The sequence below is a fragment of the Eptesicus fuscus genome, chromosome 7, assembly GCF_027574615.1.
Source record: "Eptesicus fuscus isolate TK198812 chromosome 7, DD_ASM_mEF_20220401, whole genome shotgun sequence".
NCBI lineage: Eukaryota > Metazoa > Chordata > Mammalia > Chiroptera > Vespertilionidae > Eptesicus > Eptesicus fuscus.
Window position 1 is genome coordinate 2,011,415 of NC_072479.1, and position 5,270 is coordinate 2,016,684.

Sequence of the window (5,270 nt, forward strand, 5' to 3'; positions counted from 1 at the left end):
TTGTTACAAAAATAGTTAATTTAATAGCTGCTCGCCCCCTTCACAAGCGAGAATTTTCGGCACTTATACTGGGGGTTGATTCCACCTACAGTGGACTGCTGATGTACAATAATGTAAGATGGCTGAGCCGAGGCAAAGTCCTTGAGCGCTTTGTGGAGTGCTTTGAAGAAATTAAGGTATTTCTTGACGATAAGGATCTGGGAAACTTTCCTCAGCTTAATGATGATAAGTGGGTCAACACCCTGATGTTTTTTACAGATCTCTCTGTTCATATTAATGAACTGAACTTAAAGTTACAAGGTTTTGGCAAAAGTATTGACGTTATGTTTGGATACATAAAAGCTTTTGAAAGTAAAGTTAAAATTTTCAAGCGAGATGTAGAAACTAAAACTTATAAGTATTTTCCTCGAGTAACAAAGTATTTTGAGAAGGCCAGTGCAGCTGTACAAAATGAAATGGAACTCTTGCATATGAAGTACCAGCATGTTTTAGACTCGTTACTTGACCAGTTTAGTGATAGATTTAGTCAATGTAGAAGTCTAGAAGAGACCATGAAAATAATTAAGTATCTTGATGCAGTAGTCTACAGTAGTTTGGAATTAAATGGTTTCCAATGGATGCAAATTGATGATTTGGAGATGCAACTTGCAGAATTTCAAGACAGTATCTGGGCTCAGGTGTTTGTCGACTTGAGGTCAAAGCTTGAGAATCTGGAAAGGTGCCGCTTGGAGAATCAAGAGGAGTGCCACTGCAAACAGGAAATTTGGAGTGCCTGGAACCGACTACCAGACACTTTTAGCCCCCTGAAAAATATAGCAATGACTTTACTCACAATTTTTCCCTCTACATACTTTTGTGAGGCCTTATTCTCAGTGTTAAATAATATCAAAACCAACAAAAGAAACAGATTGACAGATGGAGTTAGTAGCACTAGCTTGGGCCTGAAGTGTACAAAATACCAACCTTCAATTGAAGATTTAGCCAATGAAATTCAGCAACAAAAAAGTCACTAATAGGCAGGTTCGTTAAAGAATTCCCCCTTGCCAAGACCGGTTTGGCTCAGTGGATAGAGCGTCGGCTTGCATACTGAAAGGTCCCAGGTTAGATTCTGGTCAAGGGCATGTACCTTGGTTGGGGGCACATCCCCAGTAGGGGGTGTGCAGGAGGCAGCTGGTCGATGTTTCTCTCTCATCGATGTTTCTAGCTTTCTATCCCTCTCCTTTCCTCTCTGTAAAAAAAATAAATAAATAAAAAATAAAAGAATTCCCCCTCCCCGTCACTTATCTTAGTTCACGGCACCCCACACAAGCTAAATAATATGAATACCAACAAAAGAAACCGACTGATGGATGAACAAAGAAGTCACTAAGCAGGTAAGTTAAATATTTAGTTTTTGGTTTATTAAATACAATTATATATAACAATTATACATTTATGTTACTTAAACTATAAATATCGCGAAAAAATGTTTTTTCCTCAAAGTGACACACTACCCGAGTTATGCTCAGTTTTTTGGCGAAGTTTGACACACCAAGCTCAAAAGGTTGCCCATCACTGATTAATACTGTGTGGCGAACAGGCACTGGATACTAAAGCACTGCCTCAGGTCTTGCTGAAACAAACCCTCAGAGTTGGATCAGCTCAGAAGAGAAACATAAAGAACTATGTGAGTTACAGAAATGTATCCAGAAGAGAAACATGGGTATCTGGGAGGCCAACTATGGTTGGCTGTGATAGGTAACTGATGTGCATCATGTAAGTCAATGCTTTAAAAACACACCCACAAAATGCCCTGGGTAGTTCCTAACTAATATTTACACTAATAAAAGAGAAATATGCAAATTGACGGCACCTCCATGATGACCAACAGCCAATCAGGAGTGAGTATGGAAATTAACCCAACAAAGATGGCAGGTTAATTTTCATATGCAGACTTGGAGTGAAGACTGAAGACTGAAGACTGAAGATGACTGAAGACTGAGACTGAAGAGGCTTGGCTTCTCTACTGTGGCCAGAGCAGAGAAGCCTTGAGGCTTGGCTTCTCCGCTGCAGCCGGAGTGAAGGCCTGGGTCCTGGGTGCTGGAGGAAAACCGGTGCCAGCAACCAGGGGAAGGAAAGCCTGTTACACTAATCTTCATGCAATGGGCCTTTAGTGTTAACCTAATAACTGCAAAAATCTCTTCTCCATCTCAGCGATGGGAGATTCGGATTCTGACGAACCACAGGAGAGGAACAGGGAGGAGAAACTAAGCTGTTACCATTTTGAAACCAAGTTTCATCTGAAGGGAGCGGGGGTAGGGGGTGCACATGAGCTGTCACTTCTTGGAAGAAGATGGAAAGCCTTTCCCACTGACTCAGAGGCTAGGACCTGGTGTTCCACTCCATCTTGGCCAAGCACTCCTGAACCAGCCTTCTTGCATGGATGATGCCTCGTTTTAGTCTTTCCATAGCCCTCTTGCTGCCCACGTGTGTCAAATCTCCTTCCCCAGCTCTTCAATGATGAATGATGATCAGCAGCTCAGCATATTTGCTCTGGGGCACCTGGCTGTTCCCTGTTCCCTGTGTGTAGCCTAGAGATGGTGGTCCATAGTCACTCAGCAGCTGGTGGTACTGGGAGGACTTTGCCATGCTGGTGGAAGGCGAGTGGACGCTCCCAGCAGCATTGAGGGAGGTGGCGGGCATGTGCGTGGTCAAGTTCGGTTTGTAAAACATCCCCTCCAGGCGTGCGCCTGCCGAGCTCTCATTCACTTTTTGTTGTGGACAGCTTGGGCCACACCAGCCAGTATGGCTGTCCCTCACCCTGACACCGTCACAGTATCATGATCTTTCAACTTCTTGATGTTCTGCTTGTGCCACTCACTTTCTTTCTGCAGACACTCAATCTTCTTTTTATGATGAGTGATCTCTTCTTCATGTTGTTTCTTCAAGGCTGCCAGCTGTTCTTTAGTCTGTTCTCAGAAGTATCATTCCTCTTCAACCTTCTCTTTTTTTTGCGAAGGTCCCCACCAGCTTCCCAGATCATGCCCGCCTCAGAGCTTAAATTAGTTGACTGTTCGCAGCCAAAGCCTCCGGCTTGCATGACCCTCACTCCCCACACTCCGAGCCACGCTGCACCACCGACACGGAGACTGCCATGGATGTCAGTGCTGTGGAGCTCCAGACCACCCCACTTGGTTTTAAATGCAAACCCACCTTGGACAGGCCTTGAAGGTCTTTTTTCCCTCTGTCTGCTCACATTCAAGTGCCGGCAGCACTGGTCCGTTGGTGCCTGGCCTGTCCTCTTCAGATTCAACCTGCAGGATTACTAAGGGAGCCAGTCCATGGGAGGGGAAGTGGACTCAGTGCCCGAGGCTGAGTTCCAGGAGGCCAGCAGCGCTGTCGGGATTGTGCAGGCAGTGCTGGTCCATTAATGCTTGACCAGTCCTCTTGAGATTTACCCCACAGGAATACTAAGGAATCCAGTCCCCAGTTCCGCCCCTCTCCCAATGCTGTGTGCACAACCTCCTCCTGTTTGGTCGTGACCCATTATGGCATCCTGGCCTAATTAGTATATTTATCTATTTTATAGATATAGACTAGAGGCCCGGTGCATGAAATTTGTGCACTGGGGGTGGTGTCCCTCAGCCCAGCCTGCACCCACTCCAATCTGGGACCCCTCGGGGGATGTCCGACTGCTGGTTTAGGCCCAATCCCTCTCACAATCAGGGACTGTTGGCTCCCAACCACTCACCTGCCTACCATCCTGATCACCTCCTAACCACTCCCCTGCCAGCCTGATTGCCCCCAACAGCCCTCCCTTGCCATCCCGGTTACCCCCAACTGCCTTCTCCTGCCAGTCCAGTCACCCCAACTGCCCTCCCCTGCCAGCCTGCTTGCCCCTAACTGCCCTCCCTTGCCAGCCAAGTTGCCCCTAACTGTCCTCCCCTGCTGGCCCAACTGCCCTCCCCAGAAGGCTTGGTCCCCCCTAACTGCCCTCCCATGCCAACCTGGTCGCCCCCAACTGCCCTCCCCTGCAGGCCTGGTCACCCCTTACTACCCTCCCCTACTGGCCTTATCGCCCACAACTACCTTCCCTTGCCGGCCATCTTGTGGTGGCCATCTTTGACCACATGGGGGTGGCCATCTTGTTCAAGGGCGTGAGGTTCGATTTGCATATTACCTCTTTATTATACAGGATATACACTGAGTGGCCAGATTATTATGATCTCTGAACGCATAATAATCTGGCCACTTAGTGTATATCCTAAAAGACTAAAATGCAAATTGTCCCTTTGACCAGGAGTTTGACCAAGAGGCAGGCCAGCCAACCGCCCATGTCCCGTTCCCCTGGCCAGGCTAGCTGGACCCCACCCATGCACGAATTCATGCACTGGGCCTCTAATATATATATATACTGAATGTCCAGATTATTATGCATTCAGAGATCGTAATAATCTTGCCACTCAATGTAGACTTACTTCAGAGATTTGGGCTTTGCTAACAAGAGTAATTGCTCATCTTTTTACCCTAATTCCTATAAACCTGAAGCCTCTTCTTCTGACAGTCAACGAAGAGCTTCTTTCTGGCACAATCAAGGTTTTTGGTTTTTTGTTTTTTTTTTCCATTCTGTTCTCCACCCTGAACTTCTTTAATATTTCCATCTATTGGGACCTTTGTTCTCTAAATTTGTTTGCTGACCATAGTTGCAAGTAATAGAAATTGGCATAGTGGAAATATGATTGTCATTAACTGAGCTGAAACCAATAGTAGGATGGATACAGATTTTAAAAACACTCTAGTGATTGTTTTTTTGGGTATGGTATCCATCATATACAAAAGCGCCCCCCACCCCACATCAAATATACAGGCATGGGTGGTGGGGACCATACTAGCAGTCTGTGCACCATTGATTTTGAAACATATTTGACTTACTTTTTCAAATATTCTCTTTTGTCCTGTTTCTGAAACTCCATATGTCAGGCTTTTCATTATGCCCCATTTTATTTTACCGTTTATCTACTATTTTATATCTTTTTCATCTCTGTTCTGAAGTCCTATTACTCTTGCTTAAATAATATATAGAACACTATTCTCTCTTGAGTTGTGTCTAATCTGCTATCAAACTCATCAATAAAATGGTAAATTTCACTTATTTTTTATGTGTAAAATTTCAATTTATAAAATAATCCTATATAATAGAAGAGTAGTATGCAAATTGTCCCTTTGACTGGGAGTTTGACCTGTGGGCAGGGCCATCCGTGGGAAGGGAGGGAGGCCCCTGCCAGCAGCCG

General features: G+C 45.4%; 1 pseudogene; it reads right to left on the reverse strand.

Moving 5' to 3' along the window:
- Nucleotides 1–2,361: 2,361 nt before the first annotated feature.
- Nucleotides 2,362–2,712, reverse strand: LOC129149884 (cyclin-dependent kinase 2-associated protein 1-like; annotated as a pseudogene).
- Nucleotides 2,713–5,270: the final 2,558 nt, after the last annotated feature.